The sequence below is a fragment of the Terrapene carolina genome, unplaced genomic scaffold (genome assembly GCF_002925995.2).
Source record: "Terrapene carolina triunguis isolate 2854851 unplaced genomic scaffold, T_m_triunguis-2.0 Scaffold250, whole genome shotgun sequence".
Lineage (NCBI taxonomy): Eukaryota > Metazoa > Chordata > Testudines > Emydidae > Terrapene > Terrapene triunguis.
In genome coordinates this window covers 353718-381275 of record NW_020664601.1, presented here as the reverse complement: position 1 = coordinate 381275, position 27558 = coordinate 353718, and the positions used below count along the sequence as shown (strand labels likewise).

Sequence of the window (27558 nt, the reverse complement as noted above, 5' to 3'; positions counted from 1 at the left end):
TATCCCAGCCCAAACTCTTGGTTTTTTTAAATATTTACGATTCTAGCTCTGGATGTTCTTATTAGCCATATAAGTCTCTAATCCCTTTTTGAGTCCCACCAAGAACTTGGCCTCAATGGTTTGTGGCGGTCAGTTCCACAGGTTAACTGTTGATTGTGTGGAAAAGCCTTTCTTTTCTTCAATTTAAATTTGGTGCCTTTCGTTTAATTGAATGTCCCCTTGTAATAAGAGAATGGCCACTGCAATTCGCCCTCTCTACCTTTTCTATACAATTGTCTGATACAGGTTTACATTACCCTCTTCCCCCTTCATGCTTAACCGGAGTTCATTTCATTTCATGCATGTGTGAACTGCCTGCCCCCCCCCAGCCCCAAACTCTCCTCTGTGCTTAGTGATCATTTTCTGGTTTATACCACTGGAGGTGGGCAATCAAAGCTGTCACATTCTTGACTTTGCTGATACACAATGTGCTGATTATTTCCAGCTCTGGCATTAGGGCACAATCCAAAGCCCACCGAAATCGTGGAAAGATTGCCACTGACTTCAACTGAGGTTGGATCAGGCCCTTAGACTACTTCTTAATCCTCTAAGTCGCTCCTTGCCCTTCCAGTTTTCAATCCCTTTCCTTTAGGCTAAACACTCATTATTTACCAGGGTAGTGGCACTCTCAGGAGTCTATACTGATAGCCTAAAGCCATGTACCTTTTCCCATAGGACAGGGGTTCTCAACCTTTTCCTTTCCAAGGCCCCCCCCAACATGCTATAAAAACTCCACGGCCCACTTGTGCCACAGCAACTGTTTTTCTGCATATAAAAGCCAGGACCAGCATTAGGGGGTAGCAAGCGGGACAACTGTCCGGAGCCCCATGCCACAGGGGGCACCATAAAGCTAAGTTGCTCAGGCTTCAGCTTCAGCCCAAGGGTGGCAGGGCTTGGGGCCTCAGGCTTCAGCCCCATGAGGTGGGGCTTCAGCTTTCTGCCCTGGACCCTAGCAAATCTAATGCCAGCCCTGTTTGGTGGACCCCCTGAAACCCAGTTGTGGCCCCACCAGGGGGCCCCGGACCCCTGGTTGAGAACCACTGTCATAGGATATAGCATTTCATAGTGAACCATGTGGCTATTTCCATAATTTATGTGTAGCATAGCGTAATGTTTCCCTGGTGTTATCCAGACCAGTGACCCGCTAGGTTACGCCAATCCTTGACTCTGGGAGCCAGCCTTATTCTGCTTTGCTGTGAGAGCCCCCACTCCCGGGCTGTTCATGCACAGCCTTTGGCATGTAAGTTGCTCCGTGGATTGTGCAACCAAATGACACTAGCCAATATATCCGGTCCCGGACACAACCCCAGGAATCTCCGTCTTGCAGTGTCCAGTTATGCCCGCTGGACCCTGCAAGCTTATATAAGTTTGTCAATTTAACAAAGAAATTGATATGCACCAGGCTTGTTATCCCAAGGGGAATCTCTGACACACTTTAAACCAAATGCAGTGCTTCATGTAGAATAAACAAACAAATCTATTAACTATAAAAGATTTTGAGTGATTATAAGTCAAAGCACAACAAGTCAGATTTGGTCAAATGAAACAAAAGCAAAACGCATTCTAAGCTGATCTTAACACTTCCAGTGCCCTTACAAACATAGATGCTTCTCACCACAGGGTGACTGGTTGCCCTTCAGCCAGGCTCTCCCCTTTGATCAACACTTCAGTTGCTTGGTGGTGATGTCTGCAGATGGAGGTGGAAGAGAGAGGAGGAGCATGGCAAACATCTCTCCCTTTTATCATGTTCTTTCTTCCCTCTTGGCTTTGGCCTCCTCCCCACTTCAGAGTCAGGTGAGCATTACCTCATCACAGTCCCAAACTGACCAAAGGAAGTGGGGTGACTCACTCAAGAGTCCAACAGATCCTTTGTTGTTGCCTAGGCCAGCGTCCTTTGTTCCTGTGAGGCTGGGCTGGGTTTGTCCCATACATGCCCTGATGAGGTGTGAACTGCCCCTCTGCTCTGGACAGTTTTTGCCTGGGCTTGCTTTAAGCCATGAGGACACATTTTCAGCCTCTTAACTATATATATGAAATTACAACCTATAACATTACTGTAACAACAATTACTAGAACATCACTATAACAACAATGCTCAGTGCATCATGAGCCTTCTGCAGACAGCCGACATGACAAACTTTGCATTGGATACCACACAATCATATTATAAGGATGAATATGGGGATGTAGGGTGTTCCCACGAGGTACAGAACATCACACATATGCAGCCAGAATGGGATCTCTTAGTACATTAAGATTAAGGTGTGTTGTCCCTAGAATCCCTGAAACTACAGGTGTGCATCCTGGGAAGGTCAACTCAGCCTTTAATCACTCTGAAGTATGTCAAAGGTACATAATACAGGTTACTGAGAAAGGACCTTGTGTGTGAAACCTTAAACCAGGAGGTCCTACTCACTTTCTGGGCGAGATTAAAGATCCCAAGATGCTTTTCATAAAAGAGTAGAGGCTCTTTCCAGTGAGCTGGCTAAGCCGTCCCCTCCCTGTTATATGTGGTGGTTAATATCTATTTGCCTCTTGCCCTCCACCCTAGGGGTGGCTTCATTTTAATGGTGTTGTAATATACACAGGGTTTACGAAGCATTTTTAGAAAAATAAAGGAATCATTGTGTGTCTTATATACACACACAAGGTATGTATCACTATTTGTATTGGTGGTGAAAGAGGATATTCTTCTGCTAAAGCTGGGCTTCTAAAACGATAACTGTCATTCAGTAAACTGGATCTCTCTCAGTCCAGCCTCGCTGTGTGCATCTTGTCGTGCGACATTCCACTGGTGAGAACTCAGCAGGGGCGTTTTCTCTCCAGGTAGTACTGCACATATGCAAGGTAGAAAGCTGAAAATCAAGTCCCCTCCCATAACATATAGGGCAGGAAAACACTGTGTGACAAGATTGGACCCCAGGAGCTCAGGCTGTTACTACCACACCAGTGAACTGGCACAAATCCTTTGCTCATCTGTTTCCCGACTGCAAGAAAGGTGTGTGGTATCATGGAATTTGTGTTAACACTCAGCCCCCATTATACATGGTTTGGATAAGTCGCCAGTATGAACTGACCAGCCCCTCAGCTGGTGGCACTATCTTAAAATAGTGTATTATTGCATAGCTGAAATGAGAGACTTGGTAGGGAAGGTACAGAGACACTTCTTTTAAAGTAATAATAGTTTACAAATATAGAACCAGATTTCCCAGAGTTCGGTTCACATTCAGACACCAAAATAAGTGCCCAGATTTTCCAAATGGAGCTCAGCATGCGGGATTGGCACCTTCTCTTCGAGGACCCCAAAGCACAATTCACATGTCCTCTCTCCCTATTTTGCCAAAAGATACATCAGAATAGCCCAGTAACAGACTCAGTTTCAGGGTAAGCATTGTCTGCCCATGATGGGAGGGGAGTGCCTTGTACCATCCTTTAAGGATCTCCCCGGCCTTTGAAGAAGAGGAGGAACACTGGAAAATTTGAAGGGACTTTTTGGTTTCCAAAGGAATCCCTCTCCCAGAACATAAGAAAAGTTCTCCCTGCAGTACGGAGACCTGGGTTCTAGTTCCACCTCTAGAACTGACTCATTATATAACCTTTGACAACTACTCTCTGCCTTGGTTTCCCCACCAGACAGATGGAGACAGGAATATGTCCCATTCTTTGTAAAGTGGGCTATTTAAGCCTTAACTATATTGAAACCAATGGGACTTCTCATAAAACTCAGGCCATGTCTACAAGCTGTGCTTCTGTAGCCCTGTACATACAGACTTGCTACAGTGACAGAAGGGGTGTTTTCTGTTGCTGTAGTAAATCTACCCCCTCAAGAGGTGGTAGCTAGGTCGACAGATAATTGTCCAATCAATCTAGCGGAGTCTATATGGGGGCTTAGGTCAGTTTAACTGTGTTGCTCAGGGGTGTGAAAAAATGTTCACGCCCCTGAGAGATGTAGCTTGTTTGACCTAAGTTTTAGATGTAAACCAGGCCTAAAGATTAGGATGTGTGGAAGAGTTTCCAGGATCAGAGCCTGAGGAGGTGCCACTTCTGAAGCATGAGAATACACAAACTTCCCAATGGTGCAGTAATATATACCCTGATGCCCTCAAAATCTTGCCCAGTAAACACTTAAAAAAAAAATCCCTCATCTGTCCAGCCAAGTGTTTCATTTCCCTTCCTTCCAACCACAGATTTAATGAACCCTGAAAATAGTCACCTATAAGCAGAACAGTTACTAAAGTGGTTTTCCCAAGTGTTCTGCTTGGTGCCATCAGCCCTTCAACAGTCATGGTGGATCGATCCTCTGTGTCCATAGAGTAGGAGTTGAGGGAATCGCATGCCTCTGAAAACTCTCTCCTGACCTGATCTAGCATTCCTTGTTCACCCAAAATTCTCAATGAACTCAATAGGGACCTGATCCCACTCTCATTTACAGGGGTGTAAACCTGGAGTAACTCCACTGAAGTTAGTTATGCCAGTGTAAATGCAAAGTGAGAGCAGAATGTGTCTCTAGGTGGTATGAGAGGGGTGTGCAAGGACTGGGGTCAGGCCCCTGCTGGCTCCCATATGCTTAGGAGGAGGTGCTATTACTAGTGCTCGTTCATCTTGTATGGAACAGTAACACAGCAGTGAAGCTGGAACAGCGATTGGGAGCCCAAGCCGCCCGTGTAAACCCATTGATTTCCATGCACAAAACTAGCGTAACAGTAGAATCAGCCCTTTCCTCCCTGCACTTCGTATCTACCCCTTGACTTCAATAGGCTTTGCATCAGGCCCTGTGTGCATTTGCCCAAGACGGAGGCTATTTGTCCACATCCTCTGCCTCACTGCAAATTTCCACATTGAAGATGCCAAGACAGGGAGGCCCTTAATTACCCAAGCAGGAAAAAACACCTAGGGAGACAGAGTGAGCCTGTGAGCCAATGGAAAGCTTGGGAGAGGTGGCTCATGCTTCACAAAAGACGCCTTGTTCTCCCCACTGAACTGCCAGGTCAGTAATTTCCCCTCCTCGTTCTCTCCCGCCCCCGCTGCCCAAATCTTCCCAGATGACAGAAAACAGAAATAACGCCCACCCCAAAGCCCTCCCTGCCCTTAGCCCAGGCAGCATGGAGCTCTGCTCCCCCACCTGCTGCGCCAGGTGTCAGCAGAGGCGCCCAGCACTGGAGGCAGCTCCAGGGATGCCACCTGACAGCCAGGGCCTCAAGCTCCTAGTTACACAGTAACCTGTTGTCTGGTTGTGGCTCCACCTCTCCCTGCCTCCCAGCCCTCCCCTCCCTGTGCTGTTCCTCCACTGCCCAGACGCCACCTGCTCTCAGTGAAGCTCGGGAGACTGAAGTGGAAGACAGGGGCAGAGTGAATATAAAAAGGAGCCACCCTGGAAAATTAGGTGGGTTCCCCCCTCCCTCCTTCTCTGTTAAACTATTCAGCTAAAAGCCTCTGGGACACTGGGGCTGCATCCACATCAGCCAAAGCACTTTGCTGAGGGAAAAGCAGAGGGGCGCCTGGTGTGCTGAGAATGGCAGCAGGACTTCCCTAACAGGGCACCGCTAACTGGGAGAGGAAAGAGACCAGGAAACAGCAGAGGCTTCTCAGCACTGGTAAGTCTCACCTCTTAGTTCTCCACAGTCCATTATTCTCTGTGACATGTGCCTACTTCAAAGAATGGCGCCATGCAGCTGGGGAAGCGTGTGCATCTGGGGCAGGGAAAGGTGGTAAGAATTTAGTGCTGGGAGACATTAAAGAGAGGGATTTCTCTAAAGAAGGAAAAAGCAGCAATTTTTCCAGTGTTTTCCTTTTCTCGCCCTTTCCTGCCCAGTGTCCTACCTCCAGTAGGTGGCACTTTCTTGGCAGGGGACGGCTGTTTGGCAGAGAAGAGGCTTTTCAATGAAGTCTGAAGATTGTATTTTTGTGTTGCTGTTTGTTTGCAAACAAACATTGGTGTTTCCTCCTCTCCGGAGAAGTTGGAAGGAATTTTCCCTGTTTCATATTTGGGTCCTTTCCTACTTGCTGGTTTGCTGGGTCGTCCCACAGCACACAATTTTACACTGTACTTAAAAATCTAGTGGGAGTAATTTCTGAGCGGCAGGGCTCGCCCATGACTGTGCAGGCTCCCTGAAATCTTTCATTCTATACCTGTAGCAAGAGAGATTGTCTGTATACTCTCCCCGTTTTGCTTATTTGGATGTTAAATGCCCTCAGGGGGACATTTGGCGAGACTAGATTTCTTTGAAGTGTTGACTGATGGTATTTTTAAACTCTGGGAATTATTCCTCATATTGTGAAACAATCAGGCAGTAAAATACGATGTTACATCTCCTATAATTAGGGCCATTCCATGTGATTCTGCCTCTGCTGGGCTGCTTTGAAAATGTTCCAAGAACTGTCTGGAAGATTAAACAGGGACAGATCCTTCAGTTCTTACTCATTCAAAAATCCTATTGCAGTCACTGAACTGCCACTGCAGGGTTTGCCCCACAGTGAGGCCAGTTTCCATGCCAGGGAAAGCAATTGCAGTGAGAGGGCCAGAATCCTCGACTGGTGTAAACTGTCCTACCTGCATTGAAGTCAATGGAGCTACTGCTGTCCACCACCTGAGAAGTTATCTGTGAGCCTTCTTAATGCCAAACAAAATACAGCTAATATGGGCTCCAAGAATTCCTCAGTAAAGCTTGCAGTTGTGTGTTCAAGGTTCCATTTAGTTATGTGATCAAGTGATTTGCTTGGGCACAGAAAAGAATGGTTCAGTAGAAAAAGAGACCCTGATAACTAAGCTCTTTGGAGGTATGGGCCTTTTTAAAAGGCTCTGTCATAAAAAAGGAGATTGAAAGCCACGGACTTTGCTATGGAAATGCAAATAAATGCAGTAGAAACTGTCATGCCGGGCGGCATATTGTTCTCATTTAAACAAGAGAAATTTAGAGTAATATAAATTATTTAATTACCATCCTAGATTTGCGGTCAGACCCGAACCTGATCCTCAGCTGGTGTCCAAAACTGGTTGTCTAGTATAGGTTGGTCTTTATGATAAAGTGGAACCAAACTGCACTGGAAACCACATGGGGAGACTTTATCATTAATATTATTTGTATAGTGGTAGGGCCTAGGAGCCCCAGTCATGGACCTGCTCCTCCATTACACTAGGCACTGTACAAACCTTAAAGTGATTGATTGGGATGAGGGTTTGCTTACTAGTGCCAGGTGCTGCTTAATGCAGGTGCATAATTATTTGTCTGACATATTAAAGCTCCGATCATTAGGTTTTGTAGTATAGCACTCGAAAGCTGAACCCACGCTAAAGGAACAGACTATGCAGAATCTGCTATGGGTATAAGTCAGCTGTGGTAGTGAATTGAGCTATGCCAATTTGCTCCAGCTGAGGATCTGACCCCTGGATCGGACAAATCACTTTCCTTTGTGCGTTGCAAAGGTGAGTGCCCTTTAGATGGGCTTGTGACTGTCCAGGTTTCTTATTAGGGACGAGGGAAATTTAAGAGGCCCCACAGTTTTAAAGGCCCCAAACGCTTCCAAAAATATTCCAGAGGTTATGTCAGATTAAGGAAAAAATGAAATATATCTATGTATTGTCAGTGTGTGTGTGTGTGTGTGTGTGTGTGTGTGTGTGTGTGTGTGGAGGTGGGGTTGAGGAATGTCCATAGGAAACAACTCAGAGCACCATGTGTGATCAATTAACTATTCTGGGGCATGAAAAAAAATCCCACATTAGGATGCGGGGGTGGGGGCAGGGGAGTGAAAATTTAATCTCACAGAATTATTGCCTGGATGATTCTCTCAGGGCTGGATCCCTCAGATATGTCCTCCTGTCTGTCTCCCTTCCTTTCTCCCTCTCTCTGCTCCCTCTCCCCCCCACATCCTGGTCTCTCTCTCTCTCTCTCTCTCTCTCTTCTGTGAATGCTGATTCCGGGAAGGCTAAGTTGTTTTGTTGACAACCATTTTCTCCCAGCACAGGGCCAAATTCTGCCCTGACTCACACCTTGCACAAACTTATAATTTCAGCGTGATTTGTAATAAAGCTACCCACTACCTGCTGATTCTACCCAAATATACACAAACCTGCCAGCCTTCCAAACATCTCCTCTGAGAGACGGTCCCCAGAGGCTGTGCCTTTGAAAGACCATGGACTTTCTGGAATAACATCACAGCCAGAGATTATTTCCCACCCTGCAATAAAAGACACCCAAATGGCCCAACCTTTGCAACTTTTCTTCCTGGAATGATGTCACAATGGCAGTGCATAGCATATCTAACACTGCAACATCATTCCTTTGCCAAGGTAGCCACATCAGATCTTGTTTGACCCATGTTCATTAGATAGATAGCAAACTGCCCACATTACTAGCTAAGAGCCTTCAAAACCTCTCACCTGATCTTTGAGATCTTTCTTTCTTCCTCTCCCATTCTACTCATCTGTAATAAGAAGCCTTATTGAAAAGCTTTCATAAACAACATGCATATGATTATGCTGCCGCTAATCTGAAATTCTCTAGCCACAGAATAGGTCGTGGAAGCTCCCAAACACTATCCCACCTATATTACAGCAGGGACTCTGGACCCCAGCCAAGAATGAGCTAGACATTATGCAATCTGAGGCCAAGCTGGGAACAAACTTTGGCTCCTGACTCCCAGTCCAGTGCCCTACCCACATGACCATGAGGCCTATTTATCGTATCTCTGGGAGTTGCCACTGCTAGAGGCTAGAGGGGAGTTTGAGTCTCCAGACCCATTCAATCATTGGCCTCTCTGTCGAGATGCATTTTAGGGTCAGTGGTGGTGGGGCGGACACTTGTCCACTGGACTGAGACATTTTGTGTGTCTTTCATATATCTTTAAGGTGGTGACAACAATTCACCCTACCTGCACTGGATTTGGACAGACAACCTTAGGGCAAATATATCCTATTACCAATCCCTAAGACAGCTGGTCACTACAAACAGGGAGTTTAACTTTCAACTGGAGCACCTTAGGGAGCCGGTAATGCACGCAACTCTGATTGTCCTGATACTGCACAGAAAAGGCCCCTTTTGCTAGGCAGATTTGTATGCAAACGGAAAGCTTTTCCCTTTGAAGGGAAGCAAAAGGTTTCCATTCACATTATGCACCTCTTCGGCGGCAGAGTGATTTGTAATCCTCTTTTGGTGAAACGCATGATGCCGAGGATAAGACGACCTGTTTTCTTCCCCAGGTCATCTGGATAAATGAGTAGGAATCACAACTAAAAAAGGGAAATAATCTGCCCTGAAAGTGTCCATGTAGCACAACAATTTGGAAGCCTCACACAGTTAGTTTTGGTTGCATAATGAATGCACTTAGGCTCCACCCAGGCTACAGCTCATCAGTGTTCACAACCCCACTACTGAAACAGGCTTGTTCCTAGCAGGGCTCTAGAGACATTTCCTTAGCTTGTGGGGATGGGAATATTTTTTCTGACAGCCTTGTTATAAACCATGCTCTGGACTACAGGGTAGGGGGGTCATTATTCCATACATGATTCTCAGAGAAACTGTTCCTGTCCACACCAGCCATGCTAACACCCTGCTAGCAAAAGTCACATAGAAAGAGCAACGGGTGTATTTTCCAAGGCAAAGGAGGCTGCTCATTCTGTGATGCTCTCCTCACCAGTGTGAGTCTGCTATTTTCAGAGGAAATACAGTTCTTGGTTAGGGACACCAGTTTCCTCAGTCTGCTCCTCCCACCAGCAGGCTCCTGTTGCTTCCACATGGGAAGACTCCATTTGACTTCAATGGGCTTGAGATCAGGCCCTGTTGGTCTCCCACTTAGGCAGACGATGTATCCCTGAGAGAAGGGAATGGCCCTACTTTCAGGCTTGTCCAGGTTATTCTACAACAATAGGTGTTTTGTCCCAGTTGTTTCCAACACTTACATACTTGTGTGGCGGAGCCTCTAGCTAGTTAAGCCAGTGAAACTGACCACAGGCAGGCTGAGTGCATCTGTACCTCAGACTTGTCATGCTGTCCTCTCCAAGGCTCTCTAGCGAACCCCCTGCCTGCCCCAGCTAAAGTGCTGCCAAAATCCTCCTGCCCGTGCTTTCCGGACACCCCACCAGAACCGTGCCCTGCCCCCACACCAGCTACAGCTGACTGGGGCTTTCCACCATGAAAATGGAGGTCACTCAACTCCTGCTGCTCCCACTCCTCCCGCCTTCTCACTGGCTGAAAAAGAAAAATAATGACTTCATTGCTGTAGCTCTCAGCCTCCCTGCTTCGAATGCTTGGGGCTGCCTGCCACATGCTCTGTATGTCTCTAGGAGCAGCTCTGCTCTTCGCAGCAGCCAGACAAACTGTCTTGACCCTATGTTTGCTTAAACCATGTATTAGAATAGTGCATCTAACCCAAGTAGGGCTGGAAAAGGTGGGGGGGGGGGGCTACTCTGCGCTGGCCCACAGGTGTGAATTACAACAGCTGTTGCTATGGCAACTAGGGATCATTAAGGGTGAAAGGGTGTCCTAGCCATGCTCCTTTTTCCCCCAACCATCTCCCCACACGGGCTGCGTGGAGGAGTTGGCAAGATTTCTCCTACATTGCTGGGGGTGGAATCCTTCTGTGGCCAGTTAAAGAGGCTTTAGGGGAGCTTTGCCCTGGTGGAGCAGCATACAGCTGCTTTGACAGCGGAAAATCTGGATTTTAAACCACAGGGACCAATTACAGCCTTTGCATAAGAGTGCAACTCCCACTAGAGCTAATAAGAAATGCACCCAGCTAGATATGGCACTAATAAGAATATTACAAGCTTCATTAGGATTTGTTCTTTCAATGCAAATTCTCAAGGGGGACAGCAAATTTCTCCTTCATTCTGGACCCCAATTCTGGTATCAGCTCAAAACAGTCTCTTTTATTTTCTTTGAATTATTTCTTCCTGTTTTCTTTTTCTCAGTTGTTTATTGCCTTATCAGTCCCAAATTGACCAGATTTATATCCCACAAGGGGTAAAGTGCAGTCCATTTGCATGGCAGTAAACCAAAGTACCAACCATCCAGCAGTGAAATTCACCAGCGCTGTGTAACTCCGAAAGAGAAACAAACACTCTCCATAGGAAGAAAGGCGCTAATGGAAAGGCACAGTCCTCCAGACCAACACTCCCCATAACCAGCACAGTTTACATCCTACCCTAGACAATCTTCCTTTTGCCAAGGACAGCTGAATGGGAATCGTCTTGGAGCTTAAGTGTAAGAGTCCCTGAGTCACACTTTGTAGCAAGGACTACATTACAACGGTTTTCATTGGTATAAGGAACAAAAGTGCTGTGTTTATGAATGATTGACATGGGCCAAAGCTGGACCATCTTTGAATTTTATGGGAGTTGAGTGATAGGAGGTTTGGCATGAGATCCCAGCATCCAAATGTGCCCCAGTGGTTTTGGTTCCGGTTTAGATCCAAAGCCAGAGCCACTGTAATGATTCCATTCAGATGCAGATTAAGTCTCCCGACAGCTCCTGCTATCGTGAATCTTTTGCCCTAGGTGGCAGAACTCTCACACAAATAATTGATCTCACAAGGTTTCTGGGTTAGTGACTCCAAACCTTAACTCTCCCCCAAGTCAGCCTTCAACCTAAACAATGACCAAAACAATCTGGATCCTGCCTCATCAGCCCAGCTCTATTGACTTCATGAGAGTATTTTCTTAACCCATCAGACTACTTTCTTCCTCCCTGATAATTGCTGCAAGTGGGACTTCTCTGAGATCCCTTCACGTCTTCACTTTAATATTTCTGACACTAACCTGATGGAACTAAGGAATTCACATACTGATGGCTATGCTAAGCACCACCACCCGCCAAGGCCTCTCTGATCGATATTGTGGGCCACAGTCTATGCTGATTTATCCCCAGTGCAACTCCAAAGGGCCAAACTCTGATCTCAGTTACATGGACTTCAGCGGAGTTGACCCAGATTTACACCAATGTGAGATTCGAATCAGGCCCATAGATGTCAGTGTGGTTCCCTGGGGATTTAGGCTTTGATCCAGAAAAGCAAATAAGCACGTTCTTAACTTTTAGTGTGTGAGTAGTCCCATTGACTTCAAGGAGGGTTTGAAATCTGTCCCCAAATTCAGACCCACTACTGGATAGTCCCTGTTTCTATAATGGGCTGATAGAAAATCCCGTATCTGCACACCTCCAAATTTTCATGGTGGGTGGAATCAGCAGGCCTGATCTCCTCTCTTTCATGGTGATATAAACCAGGAGTAACTTCGTTGAAATCTACGCATCAGAGCCTCAGCATGGCTCCAATGGAACTGCACCAACTGATGATCTGGCCTTATAGTTTTACATCCGTGCAAAACCAATGCTAGCTAGTGAGAGGAGAGTCGGGGCTGGTATCCAGATCCAGATTTGCTGTAATCAGGCAATATTTTGGAGTTCCAGGCAGTACCCCATGTGATTCAAATTAAACCTGAAGTAGGCTGGCATGTAAGGAATGTGGATAAAGTGGTTTTTTGCCCTGGAAATGAGGAGGGAAGAGTAAACATGTCATAAAAGCCTCAGGGCACCGATTTCAGTTCACTGACCAATCTCAGTTAGGGCTGAACATTGAAGAAAACATCCAAAGGTTAATTACTCCTGCCGTCACAGCTGCTTTAAAAAAACAAAACAAAAACAAAACAAAACCTTAATTAGCTGCAATAAGCAGCAACTGAGACTCAAGAGAACTAAAACTGGGCAGGAACAGATTTAGCAGGACAGAGACCAAAATGCACGGTGTTGTGATCACAGCTACCACTTGCCAGTGCATGCATATGACACCTTGGGAGTGCCCAGCTGATTTGGTGATCCTGTCATGCATGGGATGGATTGGGAGGACCCTTTTCCTGCTGCGTCTCCATGTGACTGTGGGTGTTCAAATTTTAATAAGTAATTAAATTAAAGTGAATAACTTGTCATCCGAGCTGGAGTTGGCCATAACAATGATCTAGAAAATGAAGCACTAAAAACATGTATTGGCAGCTGTCCATGGCTGTGTGTCCTTATTAACAGCTCCCTTAGCCAGTGGATGGGGTGCAGAAGAACAGTAGTCCTGATTACTATTCAAAGAGAACGTAGGGTGAGTTTAATTACAGCCTGGAAAATCTACACGAATCAGTCCCTGCCCTAAAGGGTGTTGTCCTTCTCTGAAGTGCCCCATGAGCTGGGGTTTCTGCCTCTTCCCTTGGGAAGCCATTCCACTGCCTGACAGTTCTCGCTGAGCCAGATTCTCCACTGCTATTTAGCCTCAGGCTGCACAGGCTGTATTAACTGGCCTAGGTTACTGTGCCCTTAAAACAGCCACCACTAACTCTCCCTTCAGCTCCAGGAGCCCATCAGTCTGAGGCTAAAAGGGGTCTTTGTTGCCAGGCTCTCCCCTGGCGGTGCCAGGAGCTCACAAAGACCAATTGTGCTCACCCCGCTGCCCTGAATGGTTTTAAAAGTGCCTTTCCATTAGATGAGCACCAGTCCTGATCCCCTCATTCCCTGCCCACCCATCCCCTGGGAACTAGCACAAGGGTGTCGAACAAGGGTGCCCCTCCTTTGTGCCCACAGGCAGAGCTTTACCTTCGACACCCTTCGGGGCTGGAAATCAGAGCCAAGCCTCTGCACAGACATACAAGAGACCTGGTAGCTCAGAGGGGACAACTTGGGGGAAGCTGGTAAAGGCCTGATGGGTCCATTGATTGCAAGGGGTTTGGTGCATCCTACGTCTGTGAGGTAGTATTTGTGCGGCACAGACGACTTTCCCACCCCTTCCCTTCTCAGCACTATTGCCCACTCCGCTGGGTTCCTCCTCCGCCAGCTAGCGTGTTTCAGCAGGCACCTGCCACAACTTCTACTGTTTGGCCCAAGAACAAGAGCTCTGATAAGGAGCCAGGAGAAATCACATGGCTGATGTTCTGTGACACAGAGCAAGTTCCCCAACATGGGTCCAGAGCTCAAATACAATGACAGCTTTCCCCCCCCTTGTTCCAGGTTAATTATTTGTGCTGCGGTTGTTAAAATGCTTCTGCATCATTAAGATTAGAAATGGCCCTTTTAAGCTGCCTGGACAAATCCAGCGACACACATCCTTCCATGCGAAATGAAACAAAGGGCAAAGCAAACAGACTTCATTTGGAAGGTCTCTCAGGGGATCATTTTGGTTACTGTGTAACTCACCGTTCGGTATGTGTTATACATCCCCCTTTGGGCCTGATCCACAGAGGATATGTTTCCGATAGCTCCTAGCTAGAGGAACTAGTTCTGCTTTAGCTCTAATTGTAGAGGCTCATGCTCTTTGCTGTGTAGGTCCAGGGTCTAGTCCTCAGTGCCGACTAAAATGCCAATCATTACAACTGCACACTAGATTCAAGCTACTAGAGAGAATTCAGAGCTTTAGCCGGTCTTTTAAGCAGACCAGATTGCAGAGTTCAAATTCAAATGTGAGCTAAATGGGCGTCTCATTAGAACATCATTTCAGCTGCTCACACTTGGTGTGAACATAAACCACATCTCCAAAAACTCTCCTTAACAGAATGAGCCAAATACTAAAACGTGGCCAGAAACTACCTGCAGAACCATACACTAGGCTTTGAACAAAGGCAGGCAATGCATCAGCCGGTACTGGAATCTGGGATTAGGGTTCAGCCCAATCTGTGACACACTTTGGTGTTGGGAGTGTTGAGATCCAGATTCAAACTGTGTGCCTTGGACACACCATCTCCCTCTCCAAGTATGGCCCCATTACCATAATATCCAAGCACCTCACAATCTTTAATGTAATTATCCTCACAATAGACCTGTGAGAAAGTTGCATTATCTCCATTTTACAGATGGCAATTGAGGAAGAGTGGCTAAGTGACTTGCCTAAGGTCACATAAGAAGTCTGTGGTGCAGCAGGGAACTGAACCCCTGATCCATCCTTTCTGCCTTAGCACCTTTTTAAATGGCAAACTAAACTAGTTCTCCCCCACCTTGTCTATTGAGTATATGCTCCTTGTATATTAACAGAGATGAGGTGCAGTGATATGGCAGGCTGCAATAGATGAGGGCAATCTTTGTAGAGCTATACTGAAACATTTAAAGGTAATTCAGGATTTCAGAAAATGGGATCCCTGTTCCACATACTGGTTGTAATCCCAACTCCTGTCATCAGAGAGACTGAAACAAGCACCATATAGGGATGATCTATGATTCAGACATAGTTGGCTGGTACCACAATGCCTCTGTGTTTGCACCTTTGGCAGATGTGTTTCTTTATCAATAGCTGGAAGTGGCGATTGAAGAAATAAAATGACTTCAATGAAATACAATAAGACTCACCTGACTGAAAGCCAGCACTCTGCTTCTACGGCACTTTGAAAACCAAAACCTTCACTTATCCTCATTTTCAGTCGACAGTCTGGTGTTGCCCTTATTCCGGTGTTCGCAAACAAAATTAGTTATTCCCGGAGCTCTGACTTGGAAGAGGACGTCATGAGTAGAGATGGCCACAAGTTTTCCATTGACAAATTCCATTTTGTCAAAATTGAAAGTTTTCCTGTTGATTGTGACAAAATTTTGTTAAGAAAAGAAACCAAAGAACAAAACAAAAACAAAACAAAACAAGCATTTTGCTGTCAAAATGTTCCCTTTGGACGTTAACAGAATGGAACATTTTGATTTTTGTTTCAAAACGACTCTTCATTTCAAAATTGATATTACAAATTAAAAAAAAACAAACCTGTTGAAAGTGGAACACAACTTTTTGATTTGATCGAAATGGAACATTTTAATTGATCCAAAATGACAGCTTTTCGAAAACTGCATTTGGTGAGACTTTTTTTTTTGGTCATCATTTAATTTTGGAATAAAAACAAATTTCAAAAAGTTTCCTGCAGAATGGAAATTCTTGAGTTTCAACCAGCTCAAGTAACGACCACAGAGCCAGATTACTGGGGTTCTGCCGCCAGCAATATTTTTAGAGACTCCTTACAAAACCTGAGAGGAATGATGGTGTTGTGATTAAGACCGGAACTCAGAAGATCTGGATTCAGTACAGTTTTATTTTGACTTAATAGCATCGTATACCCACTTTGTACTGGTGGAAAGCAACAGAGAATCTGACCCATCATCATGCAAAAAAGGACACAGTGAAGACATTGCTGGAATACAGCAAACGGATATACAAATGCAGTGAAAACATGTATTTGTACAGTAAATTGGGCAGTGCAGTTTAGCTTGTTGAGGCCAAGAATTTAGCACCATTCAAAGAGAGATTGGACATTTACATGGATAACATGACTATCCAAAGTTATAATAGTCAATGCTAACAGAAATTTTGGAAGGGGTATTGAGCCCCATGCTGCAGGTTTAAACCAATCTCTAACTATTAGGGATTAAGGAGAGACCTTTCTGGGGGGTTTAGACTATGTCTGCCTATAGTGGAGTTTCCTGCACCTTCTACTGCTGACCACTGTCAGAAACAGGATAGTGGACTAGATGGACCACACGTCTGATTCAATATGGTAATTCTTATGCTCCTATGTTGACTGGGATCCCCCCACATATCTACCACACAGTCAAGCACGAACACTGGGACTTTGTTCCCCTGTGGATGCTGAGGGCCAAGTTCAGTGGAATTACATCAGCAGAGAAGTCAATGGACTAGGTCAGTGGAGTTATGCCAGTTGATAATTTGGCCCATAGACACATTGATATTTGTTTACAGATTGTAACCTACATCCAACAGACTCCCACTGCCTTCTGATCCTGCCAGCCAAATCAGTCTGGCCAGATCAGCTCCCCTACCCCTTGCAGAGCCATCTACCCCCATAGGAGGACTCTGACCACAAGGGGTGAGGAAACCTAACACCACTCCAAACAAAAATCCATTCATTCTCTCTGGCTGCAGCTGTAAATGGAGCTGGCTGGCATAGGCACCTCTTGTGCAGCGGTGCAAGGAAGACTAGCAGGCATGAAATATTAACAGCAGAAGTGTGTCAGGCACACAGGAGGAGCAGCTGCAGAGATATCACCTTACAGAAATGCCACATCATTCAGAGCCATGCTACCCTACAGGTACACGTTGGGCGTGGCATATTGTTGATCAGCTCCAGCCAGCCCTCTGTGCAAGACTTCCTCCAACTCACTACTGTCAAATAGAAACCCAAGCCATGGATGGCTCCCAAATCTATTGATCCCCGGAGGGCTTCTGGGAAGTAGGGTTTCCAGAGCCCATCAGTGCCACTCCACACATTGTCCAGGGGCTGAATGGGCTACTTCAGTAGCACTCCCAGTCCCTGCCAGGCCTAAGGCTGGGACTCACGCCCTCCCCCCATTTGGTTGTGCTGCCACCAGACCAGCTCAAACAATGTCTGTTTGTTTTATAGGGACACTCCCTATTAGGCTGAGTTCCTAAGTGCCAGGTTTCAGCCCAAAGTGAATTGTTAGCAAGTGTCCAAAAATATACAGACAGGACGTGAGTAAGAAATAAAAACGGAGCGGGAGGAGCGGGAGATGAAAGCAGCAATAGTTAGCTTACAGACTGAAAAAAGCCCTGAAGTGTCAGACACAGCTTCAAGAGATGAAACATCTAAATCCTCCATCCCCCAGCAAAAAAAAACGCTCAAAATTCCCACGCTTGTAAATGGAATTTATTGATGCGACAGCTTATCCCAAATGAAGGCATCTGTGAACTGCCCCAGGCACCCCCTGGAAAGGGGAGGAGGGTGACTCCAGGGCAGGTGAAGCAACTACTCACCTGTAGGGTCAGACACGGGAATATTTGCAGCTGTATTCCAATAAGGGCATTAGGGGAGCCTGACAGAGGCTTCTCGACTCAACAGAATGAAGAAGCCAGCAGTTTAACAGGAAAGGGACCCTGAGAAATGGAGACCATCTCCTTAAGTGGGAGGGGCCAGATTCACCAATCTGGATTTGCACCCAGCTGCACTCCCATTGACATCAATCAGGGTGTGTGAGTCAGCTCTGAACCTGGTCCAGAGTCCATCCCCCTTGGGGAGGCAGGCCAGCCAGCAGGCACTTGTAAATTCTTAATGCTAAGCCCCATGCCTTGCATTTACTGCCTCTCCTTGCAGAGGCATTCTTCTGTTAACCAATGGGTATAAAGCAATGCCTCCACCCCTGGTTTCAGTCTTTCATGGAGTGACTTTATCCCTTTGCAAGCCTGAATATCAGCCAGGCAAGTGAGTCCAGCTTTAACACCCACCTTTGGGGGAGTGTCAAAAACATCCTTAGCAGCCAATCTCTCAGGTGGAGCTGGTGGAAAAGAATTGCAACAGCCAACCGTCACACACAGCTCACTGAGCTCAACCCCATCAATAAATCATCTGATGGGCGTGGGGTCCTAGTGTATATAGGGCCTTTGCTGGGAAGCAGAATGTTGCAATGCATTTGCCTGTCAGCTCTATTAAGAGCAGCTTTATGGGTCACTTATGAAATCAGATAACAAATTGGTGTTGAGGGCCAGAGGTATTTTATACACAAGGGAATCTCTCCCGAGGGCAAACTAGAGATTATTGTATTGTGTTAACATGTTAATTTGGCCATCCAGCACGTGTGTTAAGTAGTGGTTTTAATTAAATATTCATGCAGGTAAATGATTAGCTTAAAATAACCATCACTAAGAAGCCAATCACTGACCTGGCTACCATATGGCTGTAGCTGCGGTAACAGTTATTACTCTCAGTATAAGGAAAGAACTGTGATCTGTCATGTCACTGTGCAGCAACTGTGGGCTTTTAAATGACAAGTGCTCTCACTGATATGCAGCCTGCCTGAGAGTAAAGCTGCTGGAGGAAGCAAGGTTTTGCATTTTCTGATTGATGCGCTTAAATAGTGTAGTTTGGGGCATTAAATAACAATGCATCACGGGTATATTCCACCCCATTTCAAGTGAGGATCTCAGAACTCTTGAGCATTCTTTTACTAAGGCTTTCAGCCCCCACTATTAGTTAGATCAGTATATTATACCCTTTTCTTAAAATGGAGGCATAGCACCTTCAAGCAACTTACCCAAAGTTATACAGTGAGTCACTGACAGAGCTGTGAGTCCTGACATTCTGTCTTCCACTCCAGCCACTAGACCACACCATGACATACATGCCACTGCTTGTCATAGCTCTCGGCTGCTTCAGAAGTCAAGTGCCTCCTAGCTTGGAGAAGCCAAATGGCAAATGTGATGCAGTTCTGGCTCCTGGGGGAAGTGTGTGTGAGGAAAAGCTCTTCAAATGCGAACACTCAGCCAGGAGAAATGGACACGTTGCCATTCATACAGACACCCTCCACACTTTGCGTGAACACAGAGCCCCTCATTCAGTGCCATGTTAGGAGTTTGGCTGGAGTAGAACATTATGTTCCTCTGGAGTTTTTCTTGCTACTCAGGAGCTAGACAGTGCTCTACTCATTAGAATATGAGTCTCACACGTACAGCCATTCCCTATTTTGATTGGCCAAGCTACCCAGACAATATAATTCCCTATTTTGATTGGCCCAGTCTCTGATTTATAATGTAAACACAAGGTGCACCTGAGGGGGAAAAAAAAGGGGGTATAGGATTCTTTTCATCTTGAGACTTTAGGTCCGATGCTGCTCCCATTGAAAGTAATGAGACTACTCCCACTGACTTCTCTGATGAGCCAGCCCTTAGTGTATAATGCCAGGTTGGAAAGAGAGAACTAACTGTCCTGGATTCATGGTTCTGAGTCAGGAGTGGAGGAGGGAGAAATATTCCCATTTGTGCTATTCAGATCTGAGAGCATTTCACTCTGAAATTGCCAATGCACCTCCTAAGCAAGCATCTGCCCTATCTGGCGCTAAGGGGTCTGGATCCAAAGCCCAGTGAAGTCAATGGAAAGATTCCCGCTGACTTGGATGGGCTTTGAATCAGGTCCTTGCTTCCTCCCAGCCACCTGAGTCAGACTTGCTGCTGAGATTAGGAATGTTTCAAAGGTCTCTTGGTCTGTTCCCATCTGTTGTGGACTCTGTGCTAATTATAGGGCAAGGTGGCAGGTTTCACTGATTGCAGAATGGGAGAGGAGAAAAGCAAAACAAGCCAACATTTCAAAGCTTTGGGCAAGAAAAAGCTACGGAACTCTCCGCAAACACAGGCACTGAGCCATTCCCAGGGAGCCTGGAGCTGTTTTTCCATATCAATGACTCATATTACAGACCTGCCTTTCTGGCACTTTTGATTTGGGTCTTTTAAAAAGATTGTAATGAGCTTTGCTATACAATGCCCGTTTATTTACCTGTGCCTGCATTCCCAAAAGGCTCCCCTGATTTTGGGTGTCTCCATTATGGGGTACCTCCGTCTTGAGGTACCTAGGGCCTGATTTTCAGAGCACTCACAGCTCCCATTGATTTCACCTGGAATATGGGGGCTCAGATTCAAATCAGGCCCCAGGGCTCTCAAGGGGGCACACTAAAGCAGTGAAAATGTAGGCCTTAGCTCTCATTATTATTATAGAGTAACAGATGTTAAGGCAATCAGGATTTTAGAAGGGATCATTGTGTTCCTCTAGCGGATGTTCTCTGTAACACAGGCAGGCCATACCACCCAGAGATTCCTGCATCAAGCCCTTATTAGATCCTCAGGAACTGATTAAGGCAGGATCCTGAGGCTCCAAACCCTGCGTTCCGAGGGACCCCGGAAGAAGCAGTGAGTCAGTCAGAGAAGAAGGCAGCGACGCAGTGCAGGGATGACCACTGCTGTCTGTGGACTGCCTCCCCAGGAATGGAAGGAAACAAGACCCTATCACAGGGGCTTGGGGGAAGGGGTATGTTTAAATCAGACCCCATATAAAATCGGAGTTGTGCTCTTCCAGTTATTTAAAATCACCTTCAGGCCTTTGCAACTAGAGGGCCTGATTCACCCTTGGCCTGCACTGTGTGTAGTCACACCAGTGCGCAATGAGCGTAGAATGCCACCAGATCAGAATGGCCGTGCTCCACGCCCACTTTGCTCTGGGTTAAGTGCCTCCTCCAGGTGCCAGGCAATGGAGACTCAGGCCCAGCATGGCTACCAGCTTTTCCTCACCCTTTGCATTTCTGCCCGGTGCACAGAGAGAGAAAGCAAAAAAAGAGTAAGAATAGGTGGGAATTTCAAAAGCCAGGAAAGAAAGTGCCCAGTTCTGAGCCAGAACTGTTTAACCCTGATAGAAGCAGAGATAATGTGCAACATGGCATCTTTGGCAAGGCATGTGATCAGCAGACACACGACAAGCTGAAACCTGCTCTGTGTTTTTCCTTAACTTGGATTTGACAGGGCTGTCCATACAGAGGCACAGGGTAAATTCAGATTATATGAATCAGCTCAGAGACTGGAGAATCTGCCCTCTGCTAATTCTCCCTTCAGACTGACACTGAAGTCAACCTCTAAACTTCTCCCAAGATCTTTTAGATTCCGCACTTTCCCCAGATATTTATAGATCAGCAATGCTGACGGAACTTGCATGCAGCCAGTTCTGTCATGTTCTTTAGGACAGATTCATCTTCTGGCAGGAATATTATTTTGTTAGTAGTAGTAGTAGTATACACGCTATTATTTTGGACTCTTCACTAGCTTTGGGCCCGATCCTGTGAGTTGCTGAGGGCCTTCAACTCCCATTGACCTCACTGGGCTTTGAGAGCTTCCAGCGCTCTGCAAGAATGGACTCGAGCTATATCTATCTAGATTAAGTGTGGCTTGCAGGTTGACATGGGAGGGGAAATAGAGCTCCTTCCAAACGCTTTGTAAATTGTGTATAAAGATTCTGCAAATACCGGCATGTTCTCAGCGGTGGTGCTTTGTGGTATCAGTTTATGTTTTGAATGCATTAACAGTAGCTTGCAAGATCAGGCTTTAGTCTCTAACCCCTTCTGTTGATCCACGTTAAGGAGGGCAGCCACAGAGGCAGTCCCTGTCTGAGCTCTAATCCAATCTGGCAGTGACCTCGCAGTCCCTCCCCCGAGGGAGCACTCCATGCCAAGCCCAGCCTCAGGAGAAACACATGGGTGGTTTACTTTCAATGCTGGGAAGTTCACCCCACCTAAGCCTTTTCTCAGGAAACTTTTTTTTTTTATTTTAGTACAAATCCTGAGTTTATTATTGTTTCTGAGGAGCTTAGATAACAGAGGGTATTGGGTTCTTTGGAGAATTCTTCAGCTCTGGTAGCATAATAGTAGCATAACAACATAGGTTAACTGTGGAAGAGACATTTTTGTTGCTGCTGATCTACCCTACCATGTGCAGTCAAGGGGAGACCAGCCTTGGTTTCTGATCCGACTCACACTCTGCAGTCAGTGGGAAGATCTGATGCTCTGCAATATACCTACGATATGGGTAGGTATGTAGGGCAGGGGAGATGCGACACAGGGAGGGCTGAGGAGGCTCCTGTTGGAGGTGTCAATGCTGAGCACTGCTGGGCAGCAGAGCCCAGGAAAGTGAGTGTGATGGGGTGGGACAAGGAGCTGCTCCAGTCCTGTGAAGATGGACTGATCCTTGAAGGAGGGGGGAGAGGTTTAACATGGGACAAACCTGGACCATCAGAGTCTTGATCCTCTACTGTTCCCCTCCCCCACCCCCCCAAATACAGTCCACTATCCTGCCCCTGGTTCTGAGCTGCAAGGGAGCAGCCCCAGGAGGGAGCTGGGTGGGGTTCTGAGGACTGTCAGTATGAAAGGAACGGTCAGTATGAAAGGAACGCTCCCTGCATTCAGACTAGACACCCAGAGACGTCTCCTCCCCAGCCTTAGGGTTCTTTCGGACACACCTGTCCCATTCTGACTACCTGCCCAGTTAGCTTTGAGTAAATCCAGAGCACTGTGGTGGCTGCCAGCGACTGTGGTCACCTCCCCACCACGGTGGATTATTTTTAGCTGTGTGTTTATCTTCTGTAGAATCTCTGAAATGTGAAATATTTAATTTGGAGAACAGGGAGTGTTTGTTTCAGGTTCCTAGCAGGACCCACTCACTCCTCTAGTCGCATCGAAGTGCCACACACACAGGCTGGCTTCAATCTCACACTCACCTAGGTGTGTTCTCACACAAGCAATAGGCCAAGATCTTCCAAAAACAACTAACAATTGTGAGTGCCTCAGTCTTCAGGTGTCCAGTTATAGACTCCTCACCAGGGCCTGATTTTCATAGGCTGGAGGCGCGGCACTTTCTGAAAATCTGGACCCTTTAAGGCAGCTCAAGTTGGGTGCCTCACAATTGAGGCACACCAAATTACTAGCCCCTTAAACAGGTTGGCCAGTCTTCCCCTCATTTGAAAGCAGGAGCCATCAGCACCAGTTTAAAAAAAAATATCCATCCAAAATGAGCACCAACCACCCCCAGATTTGCTCATGAGAAACAAATGAAATTTGGGGGGCACATTTCGGAAAACAGTTTTTGAAAAACTTGACCCTAATGTTGCAGAGAGGATTAACAACAACAACAACGTTGAAGCACATTTGCTTCTTTGCCCAAAGGCCAACACCTGAGTGCCGGGTGCTGGTCTCCCTTGCAACAGTTGACTTCCCTTCCAACTAAAACAAGACAGACCTTTCTTGAGTGTGAACCATTTTCTTCTTCATTTGTTTTTGTTTAGACAGATGGATTTTTTGGTGGTGGGTGACAGAGTCCTTCACATGTTCAAATCCAGCTTAGGTTGGTAGTGGCGAAAATTCATTGCCATCAAATGGCTGTTAGGCAGCGTATGTGAAATAAACCAGTGCTCTCAGACCAGTACCTAGTGTATTAAGGTCAACATCACAGAAACCACACTGCAGTTGGCACTAACAGGCACCCTTGTTGGCAAACCCAGCAGAGCCATGATGGGGAAACAATGGAAGATGGTTCTATCATGAAGGCATTAGATGGAGGCTCAGGAGAGTTGGGTTCAATTCCTGGCTTTGCAACAAACTCCCTGTGTGACTTGGCAAGTCACTCAATGCCTCACCCCACACCTGTAAAACAAGGCTAATACTTCCCCCCAGGAGTGCTGTGAAGATGAACGCATTAATGTTTTCCAGGAGCCCAGTAACAGGGCGGGGGGGACATAACAGGCCATGGAAGACGGGACGACACTCTCGCCTCTGGAGGTGGACAGCTCAGGCTGTGGTAGATGTGTGCTGGCAGAGCAGCGTAGAGCAGCTTGTACAGCTGCTGGCTGTGCTGTACCTGTTCTTGTGGGCACAGGCAGACGTAGGCACCTTTTAGGCACCAATTAGGCACCTTTCCCCAGCGCTACATATGCTTCCAAAACTGTCCAACGGCATGAACAGATGGAGCTTTGTTATCCTGGGCACTTTAAGAGATAACATCATGTGATCAACAGCTAATGTTTCTAACTGGAGCCTGGTGTTATTTGCTCAGGCTTTCCCTAATCTAGCATTCTTGTGTGACCCTTTCTATCGGCACTGACCACAAGTGTGGTCACCAAAGGCAGAGTAAGGTCAGACCTGCCCCCTGCGCGGGCCCCCAAAGGCAGCGTTTCTATCACAAACATCTCATCATCGCCAACACCTTTCCACTAATAACATTTGGTCCTTGTGCAGGGTCTCCTCTGTCGGAGGATCAGGAAGTATTTCCTATGCATTCATTAATAATGCCTGACAGCATCCATGGGAGGTGCCAGCCCTGCTCTCACTGCCCAGACCTCTCTCCTGCCTGTGTCCGTTGTCTCCTTCACCCACTTTGAAGGAAGAGAGGGAGGGAACCTGGCATTGACGGCAACATGAGAGCTGGCCCATGTCATGCCAGGCTCCCTTTGCTCCTGCTGACACCCACAGGTTCCATGGCAGCTGGAGTGATCACATGACAGTGGCTAACGTGCTAAAGCTCCTCCCCGACTAGGATTCTGTTCAGATTTCCGTTACATTTCAGTCCCACTGTTTGGTGAGACTTTAGAAAATGCATCATCTCTTAGGGACAATTCAACATTTCCTGGGCCAGAAAATACGCAAAGTGCATCAGACAGCTGACTTAATTAACCCCTTTCTGTGCTTGCTCCAGTTAACCCAGCCCATGCTGAATATGATATGCCAGCTCCACCTAGGAAAACATGATCTGCCCCTGGGGGCTGATCCATAAGATAGGCGCCATCATGCCAGTCACACAGACAGACGTTTCAGTTGCAAGGCTGATGAAGACAAGGACATGGTCTGTTGGCAGCGAAAGGGTTAAACTCCAGTGTGAAGCTCTCAGCATTACTCCTTAGCTAGCTCACATTTTGGAGATAGGAGTTTTGCTTCAGTCCTAGCGGCAATCAACCCTTTACATAGGGCAGTGTGGACTAGTGGATAGGGCACTGAACTGGGACCCAGGAGACCTCAGCTCTGCTGCTGACCTGCTGGGTGATCTGGGACAAGTCACTTCACCCATCTGCCTTATCTCTTTAGGTTGTAAGCTCTTTGGGGCAGAGACTGTGTGTGTGTGTGTACAGAGAGTAGCCCAAAGGGACCCTAATCTCTGTGGATGCCTCTGAACACAACTGTAATCCAAATAACGAATAGGAATTAAGATATGTATTCAAATATTGCAGCTTTGGCCAATCTACAGCAGATCTGTAGGTTTTGTAGCCATTTTTAATCAACAGATTCACTTCCTGCCAACCCTTTTCTATTGTAGGACTATACAGGAAGTGGCATTAGCATGTTTGGTTGGAGTGGCTTCATCTCATGCCCCAATAACATGGCTACATATTCAGTTCAATTTCATTTGACTGTTTGCTCTGCTTATGATGAGCCTTTTTTTAGGGAGGCCATCCCATCTGAGCTATATAGGGATATTCCTATTTAGAGAGATACTACCCTAGATAGCAATACTATGCCAGGCAGTATGGCCTCCAGTGGCTAGAGCATTCAGGAAACCTGCATTCTGTTCCCAGCTCTGTCACTGGCCTGTGTGTGACCCTGAACAAATCACTTTCCGTGCCTCTGTTTCCCCATCTGTCAAATGGGGGTGGATGATACTGACTAGCACCATGCGGAGGACAGAACTCCATTTCATGAAGGCTTTTGAGATTTTGAAATTTGGCTTCCTTGCAAATCGCAATGAAAAACCAAAAATTTCAAATTTTTCCAGGAAAGAAAATTCCAAACAAAATGTATTATGGGTCGATCAAAGTCTTTCATTTTGAAAAGACTGAAATGTGTTGTTTAAGTTTTAACGTTTTTTATTGAGTATTAGAACACAAAATTTCAAAATAGAAAGTAATTTCAAAATGAAAAATCATTTCATTCCAAAAACGTTGAAACGGGGCATTTCAACATTGTCAGAACTTTTTATTCCAGTTTTCTTCAGAAAGGAAATTCCAGCAAAATCAACCCTATTTCATGAAGCATTTCGATTGAGCTGGAACTGAATATTTTGATGGAATATGCTTCTGTAGAAGCTTCTCCGTCCGGCTCTAACATTACCCACTTTACAAAGCACTTTGAGATGAAAAGCACTATGCATTGCTCAGCCTTTCCAGGTTGGCAAGCCTTTATTCAAAGTCAAAAATTTTCATGACCCTCTCACATTTATTATAAAAGTAAGAGTAAAAAAGTATCAATATTCAATGCCTCACAACCCCCGTGACTGCCTTTTGTGACCCCCCTTAGCAGTCACAATCCATGGGCTTTGAAAAACACTGCCCTACACCATCAGATAAATTAACCTGGAATAGTTCACCAAAACAGAATAATAGAATCACAGAAATGTAGAGTTGGAAGGGACCTCTTGAAGTCATCTAATCCAGCAGTTCTCAAATGGTGGGTTGGGACCCCAAAGTGGGTCACGACCCCGTTTTAATGGGGTTGTCAGAGGTGGCATTAGAATTGCTGGGTCCTAGGACCCAAGCCCAAACCCCACCCCCACAGCCTGTGTCCAAAGCCTGAAGGCTTCAGCCTTAGGTGGTGGGGCTCAGGTTACAGGCCCCCAAACTGGGGCTGAAGCCCTTGGGCTTTGGTCCCCCCTCCTGGGGTCGTGTAGTAATTTTTGTTGTCAGAAGGGGGTCGCAGTGCAATGAAACTAATCCATCACCCTGTCCTGAGTCAGGATTCAGTATACCTAGACCATCTATGACAGGTGTTTGTTTAACCTGTTCTTAAAAACGTCCAAAGACAGTAATTGTGCAACCTCTGTAGGAACCAATTCCAGTGCTTAACTATCTGTATAGTTAGAACTTTTTCCCTAATATCTAACCTCCACTGCTGCAAACTAAGCCAGGAGACACAGAGAACAATTGATCTCTCTCCTCTGTATGACAAACTTTTACATATTTGAAGTTATGTCCCCCTCCGTCTTCTTTTCTCAAGACTAAACATGCTCAGTTCTTTCAACCTTTCCAGACAGTCATGTTTTCTAAATCTTCTATCATTTTTGTTCTCCTCTGGACTCTCTCCAGTTTGTTCACATCTTTCTAAAAGCATGGTGCCCAAAACTGGACACTGTACTCCAGCTGAGACCTCACCAGTGCTGAGCAGAGCGGGATACCTCCCATGTCTTACATACAGGGGCGGCTCCAGGCACCAGCGCAGCAAGCGCGTGCCTGGGGCGGCAAGCCGCGGGGGGGGGGGGGGGGGCGGT

The 27558-nt window shown here is 46.3% G+C and overlaps 1 protein-coding gene across 2 annotated transcripts in view; it reads left to right on the top strand.

Annotated features, from left to right (window-relative positions):
- The window catches only part of EPS8L2 (EPS8 like 2), a 131812-nt gene that overhangs the window by 11990 nt on the left and 92264 nt on the right, over positions 1 to 27558 (top strand). Inside the window, exon 1 of one of the 2 annotated variants that reach the window (XM_026657619.2) lies at positions 5139 to 5633. The exons of the other annotated variant lie outside the window; for it this stretch is intronic. The gene's annotated coding sequence lies outside the window, so the exon portion shown is untranslated. Of the gene's footprint in view, positions 1 to 5138; positions 5634 to 27558 lie in introns of those variants that run through there. 2 annotated transcript variants of the gene reach the window in all.